This window comes from Pleurodeles waltl, chromosome 2_1 (genome assembly GCF_031143425.1).
Source record: "Pleurodeles waltl isolate 20211129_DDA chromosome 2_1, aPleWal1.hap1.20221129, whole genome shotgun sequence".
NCBI lineage: Eukaryota > Metazoa > Chordata > Amphibia > Caudata > Salamandridae > Pleurodeles > Pleurodeles waltl.
The window spans coordinates 464354855-464381649 of NC_090438.1; positions in this window are offsets into that span (position 1 = coordinate 464354855).

The window sequence follows — 26795 nt, forward strand, 5'->3', positions numbered from 1 at the left end:
GCACCCACACTGCCCCAGACAGGACCGCCAGCAGCAGCCCCGCTGCCCAGGAGGCGACCGCCAGCAGCCACACCACCCCGGAAAGGACCGCCAGCAGCTGAACCGCTGCTAAGGATACCGCCGCCACAAGCACCGCTGCCAAGGACACCGCCGCCACAAGCACCGCTGATAAAGACACCGCCGCCACAAGCACCGCTGCCAAGGACACCACCGCCAAAAGCACCGCTGCCAAGGACACCGCTGCCACAAGCACCGCAGGCCCATGAGCGGCAAAAGTTCTGACGCTACTGAGGCCGCCACGAGCAGGATGAAGCACTCTGGGCACAAAGCCCTCTCCAGATCCAGTGGAGACTGTTATCCACTACCTCTGTCCTTGGCAGGATGAAGCACTCTGGGCACAAAGCCCCCTCCAGAACCAGTGGAGATTGACATCCACTACCTCAGTCCTTGGCAGGATGAAGCACTCTGGGCACAAAGACCCCTCCAGAACCAGTGGAGACTGTTATCCACTACCTCAGTCCTTGGCAGGATGAAGCACTCTGGGCACAAAGACCCCTCCAGAACCAGTGGAGATTGACATCCACTACCTCAGTCCTTGGCAGGATGAAGCACTCTGGGCACAAAGCCCCCTCCAGAACCAGTGGAGACTGTTATCCACTACCTCAGTCCTTGGCAGGATGAAGCACTCTGGGCACAAAGACCCCTCCAGAACCAGTGGAGACTGTTATCCACTACCTATGTCCTTGGCAGGATGAAACACTCTGGGCACAAAGCCCACTCCAGAACCAGTGGAGATTGACATCCACTACCTCAGTCCTTGGCAGGATGGAGCACTCTGGGCACAAAGCCCACTCCAGAACCAGTGGAGATTGACATCCACTACCTCAGTCCTTGGCAGGATGAAGCACTCTGGGCACAAAGCCCCCTCCAAAACCAGTGGAGAAAGGCATCCACTACCTTTGTCCTTGGCAGGATGAAGCACTCTGGGCACAAAGCCCCATCCAGAACCAGTGGAGAGATACATCCACTTCCTCTGTCCTTGGCAGGATGAAGCACTCTGGGCACAAAGCCCCCTCCAGAACCAGTGGAGACTGTTATCCACATGTGAGACTGTGGCTTTGCAATCCCCAGGATTGAACAGTGGGCAAACCACCCACTGTAGAGACTTGAGAGACTGTGGCTTTGCACTCCCCAGGATTGAACAGTGGGCAAACCACCCACTGTAGAGACTTGAGAGACTGTGGCTTTGCACTCCCCAGGATATGGCAGTGGGCAAACCACCCACTGTAGAGACTTGAGAGTCTGTGGCTTTGCACTCCCCAGGATTGAACAGTGGGCATGGGACCCCCTCGTGGATTTGGCATTGTGCACTCAACCGGCTGAGGTGCCCACCCTTTCCCTTCCCCCTGAGGTGCCTGTTTTATTTCTATCTGATGCCCCTGCAGTGTTCTCTCCATCTTGTTAGGGTATCTTGTGTGGGCCTCGCCCATGCCTTTTGGGCCCAGTGATCCACGGACTATGATGGTGGACTCCCTTGGACTTGTGTTCTTGGTGTATTTAATTGTATATAGTATATAAATGTATATATTTGTAAATATTTTGGATGTATGTAATTGAATATATCACAATTTATTGACTCATTTACTTTTGTCCTTGCATTCTTCCGGGGGGGGGTGTAACTGTAATGTATCATGATGTATTAGTGTGTGTGTTGTAGTGGGTGAGGGTGGGGGTGGGGGTGTTGCGTGAGTGTTTCCCTCCCCTTTTCCCCCTCCCCTGTGTCGTAGGTGCAGTACTCACCATGGTCTTCACCATCGGCGTTCGTGCTCCTGGTAGAGGAGCAGGAAGATAAAGCCTGGAAAAATCTGGAGCTCTGGTTCCATGGCATCCTGGTTCCTCTTGGGGTGTGCAGAGGTGAGCGTTTTCCCTTCAAAGTCCTGTTTCCGCCATGTTTTTGTTCGCGGTGAATCCGCCCCAGAAAAGGTGGCAAATTGGTGGGTTGTAATTCTGTGGGTGGTACATTGTCCTCCGCCTGTCTGTTGTCGGTGACCGCCATGCTGTTTGTTTGTACTGCCGTGGTGGTCGGAGTGTTAAAGTGGCTGTTTATGTTGGCGGTTTCTGCCACGGTCGTAATTTAAAAAAATGTACCGCCGGGCTGTTGGCGGTTTTACTGCCGCTTTAACATCGACCGCCAGGGTTGTAATGACCACCTGTATTTTTGGGATTCAGGAGACAAAGAAATCTGGTGATAGGCAGAAGACAAATCTATGGTCGAAAATATATTTGCATTCTTAAGAGAAAGCATCATCTCATTAATTCTAGGTAGCGGAAAACGATCTATGATGATATTGTTGTTCAAGGGGCGTAAATCCACACATAGCCTGATCCTGCCATTGCTGCGTCTTGTGACCACCAACGGAGAGATCCATTTTAAAGCCTCAAGTGGTACTATCACTCCTGATGACACCAATTTATCCAAATCCTCTACCACTTCATTCCTGATCATAATAGGTAAGTTCCTAACTTCATGTACTTTTGGAATAGCATTTGTTTTTAACATTATATGGTGTTCAAAACCTTTCAAGTTTCCTAAGGTTGTGTTAAAAACTGAAGGAAATTTACACAACAATTGCTTAGCACAATCTTGTTCCACATCTACAATCTTGACTTGTTCTTTGCTGTTGGTATCAAGAACAATGTGTAATTTACCCTGGTCAATCCAATCCAGAACCGGTGGTCCTTTCTTATTTATATACAACTTAGCTCATGTGGACCTATTTTTAAATCTAATGTTAACCACCTATAGCCTAACATGTAATTTTTTTCTCCACTGTACCCTTGCGGTTGTATGTCTGGTTCACATAATTCCTCACTTATTTTTTTCATGAATTTTTCTCTCCATACCTTCTCATTTACAATAGTGTATGGCGAGCCAGAAACCGCAAAGTTTTTTATTGTGACCCCCACCAATGCTTATTTCATATTCAGGTTTATACCTTTTACACTCTTCATTAATATTCAGAATCAAATTCGTAGAAGATCACATTATATTATCATTTCCATGCATGCCATACTCTTCATCCTCTACATTTACCGGCTCAGTTTTTTTGCACTTTATATTATCTTGGTTTTTTTCCTGCAAATGTTCGCAAAATGACCAATCAAACCGCAATTGCTACATCTCTTTTGGATTCCTGGGCACGTCTTGCTATAAGCTAGATGATCCTTACTCCCACATCTGTAACAACTACTTGTTTCTTTCTAAGAAGACTTTGATTGGGCCTTGAAAGTTTTATTTGCAAATTTGGAATTCAATTTACAAACCATTCTAGTATCTTTTTCCTTTGGCAATAATCCTTTGGCACATCTACCTGACATCTCTGCTTTGCGCACAATATTCATAACATCTTCTAGCAATGAATCACCATCTATCCATAAACGCTCCTGAATGCTTTGATTCTTAACATGCATTACCAATTACTCCCTAATCAATTCATCCTGTAAAGCTCCAAATTTGAAATTAAATGCCAATTTTCTAAGCTCTGACACATAACTATCTACTGATTTATTCTCATTGTGTTTGTGTTGAAAGAATTTGTACGTAGTAATGCCCATACCAACTTTCAGTGTAAAATAAGAATCAAGATCTTTCAATGCAGCCTCAAAAACATTAAAATCTCTCACAATTGGAATTTTTAGCATCTGGTTGTATACTTTTAATCCATAAAGACCCAAAGAATGAAGCAAAATGTGTTTTTTTCTGTTCAGGTGACATCTTATTGGAATCATCCACTGATGCAATGCAGTTAAGGAAATACTCCTTCCACTTCTGCCATTTCGTATTTGGCTCAGTACTGGTTGGCCAAAACGCCTGAGGTGGAGAAATGTTCAAATTCTGTGTTGCCATTGCTTTGTAGGTATGTTAAAATCAAAATATCGTAAAAACTCTTATTTCTAATATAAGATGAACCAACGAGCAACGATGGCAGCCAAAAGCAAGATGCATCGATTTCAGTAGGAATTAGAGGTTGTTGATATAACGTGCAACCAGCCACGTTTGTTTCTACAGGAATTAGAAGTATCCCCATGTAGCGCGTGAGTGTCTTGGACATGAGCTCACAGGTTCTCGTCCATCAACAGATCAGCACGAGGGCATCAAATCCAATATGACACTACTTAAACGGTAAGGCTCCTCTCTGTTGAGATATATTATACATTCAAGTTTTTTTTCATAGATATTTATCACGATCGCGCCACCCCTCATTTCAATTCCTTTGAATATTCCTGAACTCCTTCAAGTTCGCAATAAATTCCTCAGCACGCGTAGGCTCAGGACTCCAGACTAACTCGTCGTCAAATTGTTAGGTAAACAGATGGCAGAAAATGTGGCATATTTAACTCTGGAGTTCATGGAAACGTGATCAGCCCAGCCGCTGCTTACTCTCCATTAACACACCGAAGTTCCAATCGTGCATAGCAATGGTGGAACACTTTGAACATAAACACAACACAGAGGCACAGGAAATTTTCAATTATTCGGTCCCAGGCCTAGCTCTCCCTATGCTGCTACATTGCTCTTGCTCCTGTCTCCTGATTGATTTTCCCACTTTTTTGAGTGCCTTCTGCTTGCTTTTCCCTCATTCTCACTGTTTTCTCCTTGTTTTTCCCCTGTTTTTTTGTGTGCCTTCTCTTTGCTTTTCCCTTATTTTCACTGCTTTTTTCTTCTTGCTTTTTCCGTTTTTTGTGTGCCTTCTCCTTGCTTTTCCCTTGTTTTCACTGCTTTCTCCTTACTTGTTCCTCCATTTTTTATGTGCTTTCTCATTGCTTTTCCTGCATTCTCTTTCTCCTTGCTTTTTCCCTTATTTTTGTGTATTTTCTCCTTGCTTTTCCCTCGTTTTCACTGCTGTTCTTGCTTTTTCCCCCTTTTTTATTGACCTCCTTTATTATCCCCCGTTTTAAGTGCTTTCTCCTTTTTTTTCACCTGTTTTTTGTGTGCCTTCTCCTTGCTTTTCGCTCATTCTCACTGCTTTCTCCTTGCTTTTTTGACCATTGTTTTGTGTGCTTTCTCCTTGCTTTTCCCTCATTTTCACTGCCTTCTCTTTTCTTTTTCCCCCCGTTTTTTGTGTGGCTTCTCCGTGCTTTCTCCTTGCTTTTCCCTCGTTTTCACTGCTTTCCCCAGGACCCGCAGGCACCTGGATACTCTATTGGGTGATTAGCTGTGCTTTACAAATCCTGATTGATTGATTGATTGATTTCCATGCTACTGTCCACTTTTAAATATTCACCTCAGCCATAATGTAGTACATGCCTTTTTCAGAAATCATGAGGGTATTAAAACACTGTTTATTAAGTGTTAAAATGATCATTTTAAAGACACAAATACACAGTTGCAGAATACACTGTTGTCAGAGTATAAGTTATGTTATTGAAGTCATTTTCTAAAGTGCAGTTCTACTGGCTTACATTTAGAGATAAGGAGTATATGGTAAGGTGTATGTACATTGGATTCACTAAAAGCGATGGACATTTCTGCATGACTTTTAGTGAAACTGTAAAATGAACCTCTGTACTAATGGGCCAGTTCACAAAATATCAAATAGCATGGGGTCGCAATATGACCTACCTCATGAATATTAATGAAGTAGGCTGCAAACTTCAACTCACTATAATTCGATTCATCTCAGGGACAGTGGCCTGTTTTTGGTTAGCCGACCACTATGTCTGTGACTGCTTTAAAATAAAGCAATCTATTAGGTTGAGCAAGCAAATGCTCTGGCCTGTTGTAATCTATCTGTGGGCTTTTAACCATGCCCACTGCATGCCCACCACTATCACTTGTTCGTGGGCTTGCCTTTCAAAAATCCTTTTTTATCACTGGTAAATGCTTTACGTTTGTCTATCCTTGGGGCAGTTTTGTTACTGCCTTGGCCATCGACTCTGTTAAATTGATAATTGCACATTTGCAGATATGTTTGACTGTGACAGAACTTCATTTTCCTTTTGCGTCTCTCCTTAGCGCTCACGCTCATGGCGGCCGTGGTGCTTTGAATCCGCTTGCTTATGTCAACAGTTTTACTTTTAATTTTCAATTTATGTGGCAAGAAAAGTCCATTTAGGAATTTACAATGTTAGCAGCTGTAATTCGAGCAAACACGAGACCCAATTCATTACAAATGCTTGTTTTTTATTTTAATGCAGCCTGTTTTCCCTAAAGGAACTCCTAAAAATGCTTTTTAGACCATTCACAGTGGAGATGGAGTCCTTTGGCGACCCCCTCCCATTTGCGAATAGGTTACCAGCTCCTTTGAGGTGTTGGTATAATATTAAAATGTTTTTTGGTTGCAAAACATTAGTAAATATCGCAAGGAATTGCAATGCGGAAGGGACACCTTAAACAAGCTCCTTCCAAATAGCAATTCCTTAAGATTTCCTAAACCACCCAATCACTAAGAATCACTCACTGGGTTTAGAACATTCGAAAACCAAATCTTGTCTCAAACCCTGCGATTTACCGAATCGCAGGGTTTGTGACAAGAACATCTTTTAGTATAGCTACCCCTTATTGACTTGAATTGTGAGATTTTGAATTGCATATTTTGAAATGCTGACACGGGCAAGAAAGAAAAGACACTTTCACATTTTAAGTCTTTCATGCCCAGTAAATCGAAATATCAGGCATCTAAATTAAAATAGAGAGTTCACCAATATTGGTTTCTTTTATTAGAGATATATAAAATTTCGTTTTAATGCTGATAAATCACCCATATTGGTCACATCGCACGAGCATTTTTGAAGATGGATCAAATGCCTAGCAGCCACACATTCCCTGTTGTTTGTTGTACTTTTTGAGATAAATACATAATACATTTCTGTACAGTGCCTGGGGATCTGAGCAGGGATTGCAGGAGTGCTTTGGGGTTGCTAGACCCTGTAGTGGATTGGTAACCAAGGTAACAACTAAACGTACACGGGCTTCTGCACAAAAGTTTTGTATTTTTTTAAAGTTTGCTCACCGGAGTGTTGGGCTTTACATTCACGGCCGCGATTCATGTCCTACTGTGCCTTCTCCGCTTCATGACTAATTCTATAGCCCTTAATTAAGTTAAATATTAGGAGTCCCTGGGGCTCATGTATTTGCATTAGCCAACATGTCCCTTTTATGTATACATTGTTAATGGAATCTGCCTGTTGAGCTGTAAACCTGAACACTTTGCGTAAAGCTGAACATAAAACGAGCAATTTATGTTAAACACATCAACAAACAACAAATAGCTTTAACAAATGCAAAAATAAACATAATGAGGTAACTCTAAAATATGTGTACTATAAAGCACTTATTACACATTTGCCCAAAGGTGAAATGTTCAATCTCTCCTGAAATCTCTGTCAGCCACTTCTGACCATGACTCCGTCTGTCCTATTTATCTCGATGTATTGACGGCAAGACTGCGCATCATGTGGCAATGTGGTGTTGGTATGCATTCTTTCAGGGGTTGTTCAGGCTGCTGCAATACCTGATGCTGCAGGAGAGGTTCTCGATGAGAGGCAGAGTAGATTAAGAATGCTTTGCTGTCCAATGACCCCAGCTGTATCACTCTCCTCGTAATTAACTGGGGCGTCATCCGCAAATATTCAGCCTTCAGAAAAAAGTAAAACACAACCTTTCTCACCCATCAATCATCTTCAATCTTCTTACCAGACAGTTCCCAGAGTTAAATATCGTAAGCGAGTGTGAGTTCCCTAAACTAAGAGAGGGTTGTCTTATTTCATCCTATGATTGAGTGGACTGGCTTTATCTCATCTTGAGAGCTACTAACTAACCGGACAGGTTCAGTATGTCCAATTCTGGCGTTATCAGGTGGCTGATTTACCCTTTGTAGAGACTGAGAGAAAAGTGGGTCATCCTTTTGCATTTGAAACACTATTATTCAGTGACTATAAGGTTCTGAGAACGAAATTAATCCGTATGTTGTCGGCTCTTTAGGCTTACTATCTATGTTTCCCTGCTCTCCTCCTCTTTTCTTAAAGCAGCTTCAGCTCAGAGAACTCAGTGAACTGATGCTATTACCTCACCTTGGCAGCATCTGCCTGGCCTTTGGGAGGGGGGCCTCCATGCAGAAATGCAGTTAAGATTATTCTCCTGCATATTGTGTATTGGTCGGAGTGATTGCTGAAGTGGTCTTTTGCAACCTCCCTTCAAAGGTCTGGACTCAGAAGTCTAAAAGGGCTTGTACTTTTTGTGACCACAACAACTTGTCGTTCAGTTACTTTCAATCATTTGCAAGCAGAATTATGGTCACAAACCATTACTAGCTCTGAATTAGAGTGTTTGTGAATGCAAAAACCTTTCAGACTTCTGGCCAATATCCTTATATATCTCAAAGACTGTGATGTGGAGGGGATGTATCTAGCTAGACTGATTCGAGGATGTGGACGATCTGATTAGACCAAATGCTGCACCACATACTCAACCACATGCTCCCCCAACACATCTCGTTCAATTTTTGCCACTGTGCTTTGGCCAACGCAGGGTTCTATGCAAATAGTTCTGGTTCATTCTAAACTCACACCAGTTCAGCCATGAGTTTGACTGTGACACCCTGGTCCTTTGTTCCTTGGAAAAAAGATATAGGCTTCTGTTGTTTGTTCTGTAAAATCAGTCCAAAAAAATCTGTGTGTGTGTGAGGTCACTATCCGCCTCCAAGAGTGATCTTGTCAGATCAGGTGTGTCCTTCACAGAGCCTGGCTAGCACTATACTCCATTATTGAACTCTTCGTAATTTATATTTGTCCGATTACCATTCTACTTCCATGACTTGCTCCTGAAATGGTTAAAGTACCATTCTCATTGCAAACCCCACCTCAGATTGACTATGCAGAAACTACAGCACACCAGTGATGACAATATTTTACTAACACTTTAAGTAGAAAGTAATGCTGCTGATGGCCTCTGTTAGACCTGTCCCTTTTACAGGGTCATTCCCTAGACTTTTTCCCTTTTGCCTCCTTATTTTTCTGACCTTTGTTGGCTGACCTTATGACTCAGAGCACTTTTTCACTGCTAACCGGTGCAGAAGTGCATGTGCTCTCCCTTGTAAAATTAGTATGATTGGCTTATATGTAATTGGCATATTTAATTTACCTGTAAGTCCCTTGTAAAGTGGTATCCCTGTGCCCAGGGCCTGTAAATTAAATGCTACTAGTGGGCCTGCAACGCTGCATGCGCCACCCACGGCAGAAGCCTGTCAAACCGATCTCAGGCCTGCTAGCGCAGGGTCTGTGTGTTCAGTTTTCTGCCACAGGAACCTGGCATCTAAATTTACTTGTCAGGCCCAGAACTCCCCATTTACTACATGTAAGTTACCCCTAAGGTACTCCCTAGTTAGCCCCATGGGCAGGGTGCCATGTATGTAGAAGGCAGGACATGTGCCAAGTTGCGTGGCCTGTCCTGGTAGTGACAAACAGTCTAACTTGGTGTCTCATTGCTGTGAGTGCTGCCTTCTCATAGGATTGCATTAGAAATGCCCTGCCTTATGTGTAAGGGGTATTGTCTGATTTATGAGATGTAGCGTAGGCATGTTTGGTATGGTTGTGATGGTGATAATAAATTCTGCTTACTGGTGTAGGTGTATTTTGTATTACTATTATACAGGGAGTGCAGAATTATTAGGCAAATGAGTATTTTGACCACATCATCCTCTTTATGCATGTTGTCTTACTCCAAGGTGTATAAGCTCGAAAGCCTACTACCAATTAAGCATATTAGGTGATGTGCATCTCTGTAATGAGAAGGGGTGTGGTCTAATGACATCAACACCCTATATCAGGTGTGCATAATTATTAGGCAACTTCCTTTCCTTTGGCAAAATGGGTCAAAAGAAGGACTTGACAGGCTCAGAAAAGTCAAAAATAGTGAGATATCTTGCAGAGGGATGCAGCACTCTTAAAATTGCAAAGCTTCTGAAGCGTGATCATCGAACAATCAAGCGTTTCATTCAAAATAGTCAACAGGGTCGCAAGAAGCGTGTGGAAAAACCAAGGCGCAAAATAACTGCCCATGAACTGAGAAAAGTCAAGCGTGCAGCTGCCACGATGCCACTTGCCACCAGTTTGGCCATATTTCAGAGCTGCAACATCACTGGAGTGCCCAAAAGCACAAGGTGTGCAATACTCAGAGACATGGCCAAGGTAAGAAAGGCTGAAAGACGACCACCACTGAACAAGACACATAAGCTGAAACGTCAAGACTGGGCCAAGAAATATCTCAAGACTGATTTTTCTAAGGTTTTATGGACTGATGAAATGAGAGTGAGTCTTGATGGGCCAGATGGATGGGCCCGTGGCTGGATTGGTAAAGGGCAGAGAGCTCCAGTCCGACTCAGACGCCAGCAAGGTGGAGGTGGAGTACTGGTTTGGGCTGGTATCATCAAAGATGAGCTTGTGGGGCCTTTTCGGGTTGAGGATGGAGTCAAGCTCAACTCCCAGTCCTACTGCCAGTTCCTGGAAGACACCTTCTTCAAGCAGTGGTACAGGAAGAAGTCTGCATCCTTCAAGAAAAACATGATTTTCATGCAGGACAATGCTCCATCACACGCGTCCAAGTACTCCACAGCGTGGCTGGCAAGAAAGGGTATAAAAGAAGGAAATCTAATGACATGGCCTCCTTGTTCACCTGATCTGAACCCCATTGAGAACCTGTGGTCCATCATCAAATGTGAGATTTACAAGGAGGGAAAACAGTACACCTCTCTGAACAGTGTCTGGGAGGCTGTGGTTGCTGCTGCACGCAATGTTGATGGTGAACAGATCAAAACACTGACAGAATCCATGGATGGCAGGCTTTTGAGTCTCCTTGCAAAGAAAGGTGGCTATATTGGTCACTGATTTGTTTTTGTTTTGTTTTTGAATGTCAGAAATGTATATTTGTGAATGTTGAGATGTTATATTGGTTTCACTGGTAATGAAAAATAATTGAAATGGGTATATATTTTTTTTTGTTAAGTTGCCTAATAATTATGCACAGTGATAGTCACCTGCGCACACAGATATCCCCCTAACATAGCTAAAACTAAAAACAAACTAAATACTACTTCCAAAAATATTCAGTTTTGATATTAATGAGTTTTTTGGGTTCATTGAGAACATGGTTGTTGTTCAATAATAAAATTAATCCTCAAAAATACAACTTGCCTAATAATTCTGCACTCCCTGTAGAAATGCCACTTCTCAAAAGTGCGCATTTATCTGTGCTTATGACTCTGATGTTTTTCAGATTGCCTCCAATCCATGTCTGAGCAGACTGACAGTTGGGGCTTTGTGCATACTTTTCAGACAGCCTGTACACAGGGAGGGTGGAGGTGTCACAGAGGTGCATCTACATATTGTATAGTCTTCCTGGACTGAGAGAAGGGAGAGGCGGGGCACACCTGCATTTGTGAAGGCTGTGCCCTGTCCTTGCACAATAGGGTTGTTTATCCCCCATTGATGTTTGGAGCCTGTGCTGAAGGAGAGAAAGGGCACTGCCAGAACCAATTGAAACTGGTTGGAACCCCCTCTCCGCCCCATTGTAAAACACACTGTAAACTTAGTATAATTACAGGGGAATTTTCCCCACAATTTAGACATTCTTTGAACATTCTTGGGACCTGAAACTGCACACAGGACGCTGCTGAATGAACTCACCAGGAAACCACGTTGGACTGCTGCTGCGGTGCTGACCTGTGACCTGCCTGGTCACTAGGAGGAACTGCCACCCTTGTGCTGGCCTGTAGCTGGGCCCACCAGCCCTGTGCTTCTTCTTTCTTCCACTGTTCCCAGACCCCTGTAATTATCTAAGAACACGAGGAGTGCTCCAGCTTCATGGGATTTTGTGTATAGCACTCTGGAGAGTGCCTAACTTCATGTTTGACCCCCGTAGCGCTTTGAAAAGCACTTCTTGCCATCACCAAAATCACCGCCGCAACCCGGGCTACAAATATGGTCTTAGCACTTTGAAAAGTGCTCTTTGGATGCCCCAAATCACCACCGCAGCCCGGGCATCAGCTGCTAAAGAAGCACGAGTATTGCGCAACTTCCAGTGCCCCCGGGGACCGAGAAAAAGGTAAATGGAGCAAGCATGCTCCTACCAGTACCCCCAGGGCACGGTCCGCTTCTTGGAACGCCACCGGGGCACCAGCCGCCCTCCACTTCTGTTGAATCACCGCGGCAGCCCGGGAATCCACCAGAAACACTTGCGCACCACATCGGATGCGGGCGAGTGTGTATTCATGTGCCCCAGAAGGGGTCCAATTACTGACCCGGAGGAGCTGGACTCGGGGGAGGCGAGGGGAATCCCCCTACCCCCGGTCTGTGCCATAGGAGCTGGACGCTCCTGTTTTGAAACCGGGCATTCTTTTGCTTTAGAGCGGGGAAGGGAGGCCTCGACAGAGGCCCCTTCCTCTCGACCCCATATCTGCTTGTTGGGCCTTGCCTGGCCCCCACCCCTCGTGAAGGGCATGTGGAGGCTGAGGGAGGCCCCCACCAAGATCCCGGGCCCCAGGAGGGGCCTGTTTTCCGCATCAGAGAGGGGGCAGACCGCCCCTCACCCCAGGAGCATCGTGTGGCCCCCGTTTCGCTCATAGGAGCGCCAGGGGGACCCAATGCTCCTCTTCTAGGCATGAGGAGTGCCTCTCCTTCATCAAATCAAGAACCTTTAAGGATATATTGGCTCAGTGAGCCTAGTATGGACCTTGGGGGGGTTTATATGTTTCCTACCTGCTTTTATGATGCTACATATATGTGCTGATGTTCCTGTTATGGGCATGACATGCTGATATGTATTTTTTATGACGTGATATGTTCTCTAATGTTCCTTTTATGGGTATTTACGAGTTACTCATGACAAGTGCAGCCAATTCTTACTGTAATTCCTGACTATTGCTTATGTTGCAGAATCCTGAGTACTTACGTGTTCTAATGTGGCAACTGCGTATTCTTGCAGAGTATTAGTAACTTGTGTAATGTTCTGACAACTGCTAAGGTAGCAGGGTATTACTAACGTGTGATGTTGGTCTAATTATGTTTTGTGCAATACAGTTTATTTTTACATAGCTCAGTGTTGTGTTTACTTTGCGGTGTATATTTTGCATCATGTGTGTTGTGTGTGTTGTGCAAACGCTTTACACGTTGCCTCCGAGTTAGGCCTGACTGCTCGTGCCAAGCTACCAATGGGGTGAGCAGGGGTTATCTTGGACGTGTAACTCCCTTGCCCTGACTAGAGTGGGTGGGCTCTGCCTGGCTTAGGGGCATACCCTGCCCAACCAGAAACCCCATTTCTAACAGCCCCCTAGCCATTTTATGATTAACCAGTGCACCACAACGAGGTTACTGCAATCCTGTGCAATGGTAAGGAAATACATCACCATATTAAAGACTTTGAAAAGTATGCACTACAGAAGAGAGGCCACCAGTATTTTCGGTGAGATTAACTCTCCAAAAATGTAGAGTTCGCTCTGTGGAAGGGGTAAGTGTTAGCAAAATACAGGTTTACCAAGGAATGCAAACATCCTGGACCAAATTGCTGGCCTCAATTGCCCTTTTCATTACTTGCCTAACATTTACAGGGCAGTAAACCACTGCACATCACTGATGATATCATGCTCAATTTATACGCCCACATTTCGGCATTAACAGCAAGTATAATTCATTCAGGAACTGTGACCAAATGAGCATTAATGGTTGTGGGCAAATATTGCACTGACACAGCATACAAGTATCTTTAGCTAAACATGACGAGATTTGTGTGGGGGTGAATAATGCAAGAGTTCTGGCGAAGGATGGCAAGTGTGCGGGTTTAGAGCATTACCCACATTACAATTTTCAGAATTTGTAATGGAGAAGCAATGCTGCACCAGGAAAAATCGCACCATGCAGTATAGATATATCCAAATGCAGTACCACGCCCGAATGCCAGCACGCTGAGATTAAGGACCATAATTGAGATGTCTGGTGGCGCTAACTGGTTTGAGAGCATGAACCTTGTGCACTACAGCCATGCTGGCTGACCATGGCAGTGACTGAAACCCAGCTTGAAAGCAAAACAGTCTTACAGAGGAGTACCTCGATGCCCACTTCAAAGGTGCATGCATTTGGCACGTTAATCTGAGGCTTCAGCAGTTTCATTATTTTGATACATCATGTACTCGGGATCAGAAATCTGTGTTTTCCGTTGTATTACATCAGTATACATTTTCAATCAATGAATATTGTTTATGTATTATGTGAAACTTTATATGATTTTGAAACATCGTAATGCAACATTTTTACTGATTGTAAAGGCAAATTATTAATAACAATACACATTCAAGAAGTGTGTAGCTTTTTCTTCAAAGGCTGACACAAACAGAATTCCACTGGCCCGTTGATAATGGAAGAGCTTCAGTCTAAATGATCTAAGTTCCATCTGTTACGGGGAATGGGCAGTGCATTCGGGATGAGTTTTAGAAGCGCTCCAATGGTACAGGACATCCTCAATTGAAAACAGGAAGATCTCAGTATAGTGAACTGAAACACATATAAGAACACACTATACTATTTGCACCCTGTCCTGGATGGAACTGAAAAAATATACTGCCACTCTCAAAGATGCAATATGATACTAAACGGCACGTCAAAGCAAATTGGTGCTGCCTCATCACGTCATCTCTTGGAAGCAGGTATTTCAGACCTATTCGATGCTTAGATTTGAAGACTGTACAAAGGAGTTTGAATTTCATTCTCTGTGCCAGTAGAGATCTTTTAGGAATGCTGTTACTTTTTTGGCTTTTTCAGACTGAGGGAGATTGGGGCTGCTTGATTTTGTATCATCGGTAGTTTTTGAAGGTCCTTCTTATGTGTACCCACGTCGTTTGAGTTGTGGTCATCAAGTAGGATATGACCGAAGCACCGGCCAGTTCAGGGCTAACATTCTGCTCATCATGAGATTACGACTGGTGCTTTTAACAGCAGTTTCGATTTCAGTTTACAGTAAAGGTTTTTGTCAAAGCAGTGCCCAGGGTTTCTCACAGCTTGAGTTGGATTTGGACCTCGCCTGGTTCCCTTGGGCACGCGAATGCACTTGTTGTGGTCTTTCCAGTTCTCAAGATTTTACAGCCATTTAGTTGAAGGCAGCTATCCTTTATTCAGTGGTAGATATGTTTCAAACATGCCACGTTTATTGTTCAGTTTTAAATATTCCCTAGCTTGAGGTTGATTTGTAAGTTGTTTGTCTACACATAGAATGGAAACTGGAAGAAAGAGATGAGTATAGCCAAGGATCTCCCGTACATGACATGTTATGTTATGTAACATTGCGTTATGGATTGGTGAAGAGCTACTAATACCCCAAAGGGTGTTCGGGCACCAAGGAAAGAGGAAACCGGCAGGAATAGAGGACAGAGGTGCTTTAGGAGAAAAGACAAGTTTTCCTTTTTTTCCGGAAGCAAGTTGTAGAATACATGCTTTTAGGTGCAGGTGGAAGGCTATTCCAGAGCATGGAACCAAGTAAAAGACGGGTTGAAAGCTCATTCAGACCTTATTGGTGGTAGAAACCATAACAAGGTTGATGGAGGCGGAGAGCATCCTGTGGGGAGGATGAAAGATACTAAAACGCTTCCTGAGACCTTTTGAACCTGTATTGTAGATAGTTCTGAAGGTGAGGCATACGTATTTAAACTGGCTATGACGAAGCCAACGGAGCTTCTCGAGATGTGCAGTGACAGGAGAGGTACAAGGAAGTTTCAGAATCAACCAGGCTTCAGAATTACAACTGATGTGTGAAAAAACTGGTAAGTTTACGTAAATAAAATTGCCACAGAACAAATACGATAATGTGAGGTAGGTAATGGAATATTGAATGTGGCAGTTATAAACCCTCATGTACGATTAAAACAACTGTTGATCTGAAGCCATATGCACATTGATTTTGCATCATATTGTATTGAATGTATTTCTCAATGCACAACCAACCAGATAAGAAATCACAGCTTCTAGACACCAAGCAAATATCCATTTGAGCGTGAAACCTGAATAAAATATTAATAAATGAGTGAGTCAACCCTCATAAAATGCAAAATGGAATCAAACACCACATTAAAAACATTGGCTCACAGGCAATCTGCAGAATAAAAAGGCAAATCTTGCATATGGACAATATTCAGCTTCTGGCAGACTAAATTTGAGAGAGGGCAAAATATGGGAATATGAAGTACAAAGGTCCTCTCGCTGATGGTGCAACGATGACAATATAACCATTGAACACTGAGAAGCACCTTAATCTAGATGTTCATGTGCAGAATGGAGGAGGGAAAAGTGTCTAATGTAAGCTTATAAATTGATATGAACTTACTCCTTTAGATTGAAATCTAAGTGAGATTACGTGTTTAACTACCCTGTATGTAATTAGGATCCAATCACTATATTGCATCTTTCAATTGTACATTAGTTAAAACACACAATAAACTAATTTTGCCTACTTCTTTATTACTTAATTAATATGTGTTTAAATCCAAGCCTTTAGTTTGTAACATTTCATCCCATGTATACTGGTAGATCTGCCAGCCTTAGGGTAGTTGATCCTTAACACTTTGCCCTCAAACATCCCCCCTCACCATCCTCCTACTTTTGCTGATCCAGTTTTTGGTGGCCTTAGGTCTCTGTGCACTTTATCACTTCTAACCAGAGCTAAAGTGCTTCTGTTCTCTCCTTTAAAAATGGCTTACAGCAAATAGGCATATTAATTCACTTGCATGTCCCTAGTAGAGAAGTACTACATGTGCTCAGGCCCTGTGATGAAATGCTACTAGTGGGCCTGCAGCACCTATTGTGCCACAAATTTAAGTAGCCCTGAAAACAAGTCTCAGGCCCGCCATTGCAGCCTGTGTGTGCATTTTTAAACTGATATTTCAACCTGGCAAAATAAACCTTTTGCCAGGCGCGAACCAAGTGACCCCATGGTAGGTCCTTACAGCCCAGAGGGCAGGGTGGAGTATATTTGAAAAGTTGGGCATGTACTTTTAAGTTTTACATGTCCATGTAGTGAAAACCTCCTAAATTTGTTTTCTCTCCTTCAAGGTCTACCTCTCCCGTAGAATAACATTGGGTTACCTAATTACATTTAGTAAGTGAGAACTTTCAATTGGTAGTAGGTATAAAGTTGAATTTGATGTCTAAAGAAATGTAATTAAATTCCCTCTTTCATGGTACAGTCTAATTTTTATTCACAATTCTGAAAATGTCACTTTTAGAAAGTTGGCATTTTATTGTCACAACTATTTGGTGTCTGCTGGCTGTATCCTGGGTCACATGACAAGATGTAATTGGCAGTTAGTCTTTGTGGAGTGCTCAAAGACAGTGAGACAAAGAGAAGTTAGGTGTTGGTAGGATGGCCCACTCTGAGTTAATGAAGGGGAGAAGCTGTCACTTACCACAATTGCATATCACAAAGGCTGTGCCTGAACACTCTCATTAAGGGGTTTGACACTGGTCTATTGTGACCCCAGACAATCTTGGGCCAGGGCAGAGAGGTAGGAAATTCCAAGCACCTCTGGAGGGGTGTAATCCATTAGAAGCTTTTCCTACTTCTAAGTGGCAGCAGGTATGAATATTGGACCTCAGACCGCAACTCTTCAGTACACATCTGGACCTGGGGAAGACTCAGAAGAAGGGATGTTGTGTTGCTCTGCTGCAAGAAGGACTACCATGTTGCTACCCTGAGGTGCTGCCCTACTGCCCTTTTGCCTGACAGTAATGGACTGGACTTTCATCTTAAACCTAGGGCCATCAGAGTGGCTCCAACAGCTAATTGGCTGGCTTCTTGATCAGAAGCCTCACGGACAGAACAGGCTTCCTCCATCTTCAACCCAGCACCTGGACTCTGTCTGCTGTGAGTTCTACCCTCCAAGGTGGTGCCACCCAAATCCTGGATCATTGGAAATGGGCTTAAAAGTGCTCTGCCAGCCCAACTGGGGTGCCAGCAAAGTCAATCGGATCCGCTACACAATACATCCCCTCACTAAAACTCCACATCAGACCCTCTGTGTGATACATGATCCATTGTCTCTCCAACCTCTGCATTTGGCCCACTGCATGACCTGGCCTCAGCTCATGATTTCGCAATAATCCCTGCAACCCTCTAAAAACCACTGCTATGTAAAACATCCTTGATAGAGGTTTTCACATTGCAGGCCCCTCATTGACGGCATCCTCGGTGATGGTGCAGGCCTGCACATAGCAGCTTCACCGCTCCTAGGAACCGCCACTCCATGATGCATACTCGATGTGGGACTTTTTGCAACACTCTTCAACAGGTATTTAAGGTGTCTTGTTTGGCATCCCTGGATGTATCCCTGTAGTCCCTACTTGCTACATCGTGATCAGCCTGAACTTGTGACTTTGTCCCAGTCAAGCACAACCAGATTTCCACAGTTGGCGCTTTGTGCTTTGTTGGTGCTAGTTTCACTTAAATCTTTAAAATTGGTCATCTCCAATTTCACCAATTGGATTAATGTCATTGTGGTCTTAAATTATCTACTAAAATTCACCTCTATTTTTCTAAATTGGTGTGGATTATTTCTTGCATACTGTTTCACTTTATTGCTGTTTGAAGTGCTGCATAAATACTGTAACCATTGCCTTTAAGTTAAGCCTGGTTGCTTTTGTGCCAAGCTACCAGCGGGTTAAGCACATTTTAATTTGGAGTTTGGTTATTTCTTCACCATGACAAGGTTTCACCCCCTCAACCACTAACCCAATTTCTTACATATTCATTTTATAGGTTTCTTTATTTAACTAGTTTTCTTCACTTGCATTTAAGCCAGTAAAAGTACATGAAAAACAATTTGGTGTTTCCGTCATAGCTCATACCACCTATGTTCTCAAAACAGTTGGTATGAGGATCACTTTGCTTTCGTTCCTAACCACTCTCATAAGGTACATCCAGGTCAGGACTACTCGTTTTGTGTTCTTGCTTTTGGAAACATTTGTTCAATCTTATCAACATATAATATAGATAAGCATTAATGTAGAAATGATGCTTCTTGAAATAAGCTGCTATATAGTGTCTAAGAAGTTCAGCTTGAACCTAAGATGTCACATCTCATACTCATTGTTCTGCTCCATGCAAATCTCATTGCTGGACAAGATTTTTCAGACTTTGGATGTAGAAGATTACTGGTTCTAAATATTTGTTTACGGAGAAGTGGTTCTACAGAAGATCTTTCCAGAGGCCATCTATCAGTAATATCATTGCATTTAACTGCCAAAGTATTTAAATATACTTGCTTTAATTTCCTTCTTAAGCCAGTCCCTCTTTACTGAAAGTGGATTCCACAGAATTTGAACATTTGGGGCATATTTACAAGAAAGTAGTGCATCATAGATAATGCACCACTTTTCTTGCGACCCATTGTGCCCCCCTAACTACATCATGTGTGCGCTGTATTTACAATACGGTGCACCATGGTGCACGTTAGGTCAATAGCGTCAAATAGCAATGGGGACTCATTGCCCCTGCCAGAGTTGTCATTGACGGTCCCAACACAACTACCAGCCATTACACTCCTACAAGTGTGTCAATTCAGAATATTCTGGTCATCCAAGGCTGCAAGAATGGTGGGGCGGAAGTTATTATTACATTTTAATGTATATTGACTTATTAAACAGTGTTGTTGTACCCACTTCAAAATTACACTGACAGCACCACAGTGTGGTAGACAGTCAGTGCCGGTATTGAGAATTAACTGCTGGTACTGAACACCGGAAAGCAACAGTTACTTAAGCACTGAGTTCTCCAGCTCTTGACAGGCATAATTTAAGTTCATTGTTTGCTCCTCTCAAATATGGAGGCAAGGAGATGTGCTCAAGCGGGTACCATATGAAAAATATTTTCACTTTAGCAGTGGCGACATTGGCTCAATTGTCAGAAAAATAATTACACCCCTTATATGAGATGGGGGAATTTTGGCAGCTGTGCAATTACTGCCTCCTGTCGAACACGTCCAACACTGTTACAAAGGCACTTCCACAAATCTTTATGATTTTAAAATTGTAGCAGTGGCTTAAATGAATGCCCCAGAAAGCCATGGGTTTAATAAAATGTATTTCATAGGAGTGTTTTGTAAGTCACTGGCCTAACCTGAAAATAATAGCTGACAAATAAGTGGCCCATGAAATTCTTTAGTGGATTTGGTGGGTCTTTGCATGTTGTTTTTGAGGCCTTTCTTTATGTGTTTATGTTTACACCTGTCTTCCTCAACCAATCCTTTAATATTCTATTAATGAATATACATGCACATTTTTTCAAAGAGTTGATAGTTTCTAAAGAAGAAGCAAATGTCCACAGGAGAAATCCCAGCTGGGCTTTTTGTGACTATGCAGAAACACCTCACTGATGAGTCATTTATTTAGTTTCACTTACCATACATTTTCCTGGTTTTGCAAAAATATTAAATAACACAAACTCACCCAATCTCATTATCTCTCTATCACGCACAAACACACTTTCACTCACACTTACAGAGAAACAACTATTATTTTTGTTACTTCCCTTTCTTCCTTTTATGTCAAGTCAAAGGCTCTGTGTACATCCTCCAGCTTTTCGTGAGTATGTGTTTTGAGAAATAAATGCAAAATTAGCTGTGAAGTTCGATCACTGCAATTCTCAAGATTGAGCCTGCAATAAGAGCAAATATACTTTAACACTTGTTTACACAGTGGCAAAGGTCAAGAAAGTATGCTTTAAATCTGTCCTGTCTACACATTTGGTCCTTGCAACAACAACAACAAAAAAACATTGGCAAAACCAATAAGTCTCGCCAATGCAAGGTATTGGTTTTGTCAATGTTTTCTTATTAGCCATGTTGTACATGGGCATCATGGCTGAATGTTAAAAAAAGCATTATGACGCAGCCAGCTCTGGCTCTGTCATAACACTTTTTTTTATTCCTGGCTGAAGGTATGGCAGGGAAGAGGCAACACAGAGGCAACGAGGGATTGAATGTGGTATGTGTCCTAGAAGAGTTTGTGCTATAGGGTGATATGTGTCCTATATGACAGTAAGGGGCACGAGGGTGATGAGTGCACCTACAATGCTGCATATGCCACCCAGTGTCTATGGGTGGATTGTATAACTGGCAGTACATATGTTTTCTGCTCTGCAGAGTGTCCCAGCCTAATGTGCTCAGCAGAGTGTCCAGCAGTAGAATGTGCAGCATGGTGTCCCTGTTTGGTGTGTGCAGCAGGATGATCCTGGGTGGTGTGCTCAGCATGGAATTGCATGAGTGGTGTATGACACAGTGCCCTGTGAAGTGTGCAGGATGGTGCACCTCTGTGGCATGCTCAGCCTGGTGTCCCTTGGAGGTGTGCAGCAGGAGGTCATGGGGAGTGTTCTTGGCAGGGTGTCCAGGGATGGTGATGGCCCAGCCCGTTCTTTATGGGTGGCATGCTCAGTTGGATACTCCTGGGTGGTATTCTCAGCAGAGTATCCATTGGTGGTGTGCGCAGCAGGGCAACTCTGGGTGGTGTGTGCAGCTGGGTTTAACTGGGTGGCCTGCTCAGCCTGATGACACTGGGTGGTGTGCTCATCATGGTTAGTTCTGCTTAGCAGGGTGTCCATGTGTGGAATGCTCAGCAGTGTTTCCATCAGTATGGTCGGGTTTTACAGGGTATTTTGGTGAGGTGTGTGCAGCAATCAGCTTAGGGAGAGAGGTGCACCATGGGACACATTTCTGATGTGAGGAGACGGGGAGGTACTCCTTGAAGTTTGCAACAGGGAGTGCTTGTGTGACATGTGCAAGTCAATAGTGGTCTCTTTGTGTTATTCAGTAGAGAAGTCCAAATGTGGTATCAGTAATAGAGGGATGGGTGACTTGTACAGCAGATTTCATTAGTGTGACATCAACAGTAGGGGTGTGGTGTTCAGTTAGGGGTCACTAGCTAATGTGTTCAGCACTGAATTCCTCTGACACCTACAGCAGTGAGTCCACCCATGAAGGTCACAACTTGAATCTGAGGGATGTGCTGCTGTCAGCTCCTGCATGATGCATGAACAGGGATTAGCTGGCTGTATTTGCAGTAGCAGGTTCTGGGGGGTCCCTGGGTAGTGTGTGAGCAACAAGGTCTGGCTGCAGTGAGTGTAGCAACAGATTCTGCAATGGTTTATGGTTCGTTCTCACAGAGGTCTCTGCAGTATGTGTTCAGCAGCGACCAAATGGGTTTGTGTGTGCAGCAGGAGTCCCTGTATTTGTGTAGGCAGCAGCTAGTTCAAACCTGGGGTTAGATTTAAGAAAAGTGGCACTGCACCCAGTGCAACAACACTTTTCTTGCGCCCCTTAGCGCCCCCCTAGAGCCACCACCTGTGCACAGTACGGCGCAACTTGGCATTAGTTAGTGAACTAGTGTCAACATGTTTGATGCTAGTTTGGTGCTTTGCAGGATTAGTGCAAAAAAGTTTGATGCTAGTCCTGCAAATCCGATTGAGGCTCATTATGAATAATGGTGTGCGTCCTTTTAACGCCTTTAGCTCTGGGCAGGAGTTAAAAGTGCTGAGAAAACAACACAAAGAAATCTGTTTGATTTCTTTGTGTCATTTCCCATCCCTCCATAGGAGAATGCCCCTTTTGCACACGTTATACACTGTGCATGCATGATGTAGCACAAAGGGTTACAAAGTGGGGCAATGCATGCAGTGCGCCATTTTGTAAATCCTAGTGTTGCGTTTTGGCCAGCTAATGCCACATTAGCGTAAAACAAAATGATGCTAATGTGTTGTTGGATGGTGCAAGGGTCTCTTAACCCCTTCTGTGCCAGGGATGTAATGGTTATGTCCCGCGGCACAGAGCTCTTGTGCTGAGAACATAACCTTACGTCCTGGCACTGGCTCACGGGGGGGTGCTAGCCCGATCGCATGCTGACCTCATCAGAGGCCGCCCCCATTGTGGTGGTAGCTCAACTTCCAGCATAATCAGAAGAGAAATGCTTCTGGTGGTGGAAAGAGAGACATGAAAGGAAAGTCCTTTCCTTTCATGTCTTTTTGAGCATTTCTGCAGCCCGACTGCAGAAATGCCCACTAGACATTAGGGAGTTTTTTTTAAAGTAAACAATAAAGGGGAGTGACCCCTTGGACAAGGGTTGCTCCCCTGTTTAAAGGCCTTTTCTGCCCCCCCTCTCCCTGGGGCAGATCAGCCTATTTTAATTAGGCCGATCTGCCCCCATGCTCCCAGGGGGCAGAAGCCACTAGACACCAGGGATCATTTTTTTTCTTTTTTTTTCTGGACGTGGGTAGTGACCCCTTAGGCAAGGGTTGCTCCCTGGGGCTCAAATTGTTTTTAGGCCATTACTGCCCCCTTGGGGGCATATCAACCTATTTTTATTAGGCTAATCTGCCCCCAAAGGGGGCAAAAACCACTAGACACCAGGGATGTTTGAATTTTTCTTTTTTTACAAATGGAGAGCGATCCCTTAGGCAAGGGTCGCTCCCCTCGGGGGAAATTTCCTTTTAGGCCATTTCTGCCGACCTTGGGGGTAGATTGGCCTATTTTTCCTAAACCACTAGACATCAGGGATCTTTTTTTGCGACAATTTCACACACAGGGAGCGACCCCTTAGGCAATGGTCGCCCCCCTCGGAGGCAAACTTATTTTGGACCATTTCTGCCCCTTGGGGGCAGATCGGCCTATTTTAATTAGGCTGATCTACCCCAAGGGGGGCAGAAAGCACTAGGCACCAGGGATTTCTTTTTTCTTGTTTACAGATGGGGAGTGACCCCTTAGGGGCAAACTTATTTTAGGCCATTTCTGACCCCCTTGTGGGCAAATCAGCCTATTTCTATTAGGTCGATCTGCCCCAAACCACTTAGGCACCAGAGATTGGTATGTTTGTTTTGTTTGGGGGGCAGCTCCTTGGGCAAGGGCTGCTCCCCATAGGGGCACATTACTGTTGGCAATTTCTGCTGCCCTTGGCGGTAGCTCGGCCTATTTTACAAAGTCCATCTGCCTCTAAGGTGGGCAGAAAGCCCTCCAGAGGCCAGGGAAGAATTTGTTTCTAAGAAAGAGGGTGAGGGTATGACCATACCCCCACCCCAAATAAATGGGGACACAGTTGGGCTGCCCACTGGTGGGCAGATTGGACAATTACCACTGATCCACTCCCTGGGGGGCAGAAAGCCTACTAGATGCCAGGGAATAAAAAAAAAAAACTAAAATAGTGGGGAGGTGGCTACCAACCAGTGTTTCAGTTCTCCCCCGCACACTAAAAGATCTTATCCCAATGGCAAGCAAGAGGACATTTCATTATTTTGGGTTTAAGTTTTATTTTGGGCCATGAGAGGTTGTCTAACTCTCAAAATCGGCCCACTTGCAATGGTGAGGGCTGCACGTTTTGGACTTTGGGACACTGCAATGTAGAAAAATCTACGAGACCCAGACACATCTGAAAACTAATTATCTGAGTCCAGGGTGGTGTGCTTCACATGCACCCCGCACCACTTTGCTTGAAATCACACATTTTCCCCACATTTTTGTGATGGAAACTTCTGGAATCTGCAGGAATCCACGAAACTCCTGCCACCAATCATTATTGCATCTATACTGATAAAAATTCTGCCTAAAACCTTTTTTTTTTAAGCTGCCCTTTTGGACCCGCTTTGGTTCCCCCTCAATTTCAACATGTTTTTGGCTCTTCCTTGTCACAGGCACTGGGCCCACCTACACAAATGAGGTATCATTTTTATCAGGAGACTGAGGGCAACATTGCGTGATTGGAAATATGTGCAGGTGCGGTGATCCCACACAGAAATGTGATTTTTAAGCTAAATTTGAGGTTTGCTGAGGATGCTGGCTAAGAAAACACTGGGGGATCCAAGCAAGTCACACCTCCCTGGAGTCCCTTGGGTGTCTAGTTTTCAGAAATGTCTGGGTTTGGTAGGTTTCCGTAGATGGTTGCTGAGCCCAGGACCAAAAACACAGGCCCCCCGTCCCACAAAAACAGGTAGTTTTGTATTTGATCATTTTGATTTGTCCACGTAATGTTTTGGGGCATTTCCTGTCACGGGCACTAGGACTTCCCAGACAAGTGAGGTACCATTTTAATTGGGAGACCTTGGGGAACGCTGGGTAGAATGAAGTTTGTGGCTCCCAAGATTCCAGAACTTTGCAGCATCGAAATGTGAGGAAAAGTGTTTTTATTGCCAAATTTTGAGGTTTACCAAGGATTCTGGGTCACAGAATCTGGTGAGAGCGCCACAAGTTATCCATTACTGGGTCCCCCTATGTGTCTAGTTTTCAGAAATGTCCAGGTTTGCTAGGTTTACCTAGGTGCCGGATGAGCTAGAGACCCAAATCCACAGCTAGGCACTTTCCCCAAAACATGTCAGTTGTCAGTGTAGAAATGTGATGTGTCCATGTTGCGTTTTGGGGCGTTCACTGTTGCAGGCACTAGGCCTACCACGCAAGTGAGGTGCCATTTTTACTGGAAGACTTGGGGGAGTGCTGGTTAGAAGGAAATGTGTGGCTCCTCTCTGATTCCAGAAATTTCTATCACCGAAATGAGAAGCAAAAGTGTTTTTTGTTGCCAAATATTGAGGTATGCAAAGGTTTCAGGGTAACAGAACCTGGTGTGAGCCCCACAAGTCACCAAATTATGAATTTCCCTAAGTGTCTAGTTTTCAAAAATGTATAGGTTTGCTAGGGTTCACTAGGTGCCAGCTGAGAGGGAAGCCAAAATCCACAGCTAGGCACAAAAAACAGGTCACTTTGCTTTGGGAAAACGTGATGTGTCCATGTTGTGTTTTGGGGCATTTCTTGTCATGGGCACTAGGCCTACCCACACAAGTGAGGTACCATTTTTATTGGGAGACTTGGGGGAATACTGGGTGGAAGGAAATGTGTGGCTCCTCTCAGATTCCAGAACTTTCTATCACCGAAATGAGAGGAAAAAGTGTTTTTTGTCACATTTTGAGGTTTGCAAAGGATTCTGGGTAACAGAACCTGGTGAGAGCCCTACAAGTCACCCCATTTTGGATTCCCCTAGGTGTCTAGTTTTCACAAATGTGCAGGTTTGGTAGGTTTTCCTGGGTGCCGGCTGAGCTGGAGGCCAAAAACTACAGCTAGGCACTTTGCAAATGTGATGTGTCCATGTTGTGTTTTGGGGCATTTCCTGTCGCGGGCGGTAGGCCTACCCACACAAGTGAGGTATCATTTTTATCTGCAGACTTGGGGGAACATAGAATAGCAAAACAAGTGTTATTGCCCCTTGTCTGTCTCTGAATTTTCCCTTCAAAATATAAGACAGTGTGTAAAAAAGACGTCTATCAGAGAAATGCCCTGTAATTCACATGCTAGTATGGGAACCCAGAATTCAGAGATGTGCAAATAACCACTGCTCCTCAACACCTTATCTTGTGCCCATTATGGAAATACAAAGGTTTTCTTCATACCTATTTTTGACTCTTTATATTTCAGCAAATGAATTGCTGTGTACCCGGTATAGAATGAAAACCTACTGCAAGGTGCAGCTCATTTATTGGCTCTGGGTGCCTAGGGTTCTTGATGAACCTACAAGCCCTATATATCCACGCAACAAGAAGAGTCCAGCAAACGTAACAGTATATTCCTTTAAAAAATCTGACATTACAGGAAAAAGTTACAGAGTAAAACGTAGAAAAAAATTGCAGTTTTTTTACCTCAATTTCATTTTTTTATTTATTTCAGTTGTTATTTTCTGTGGCAAACCCTTGTATGATCTACACAAATTACCCATTGCTGAATTCAGAATTTTATCTACTT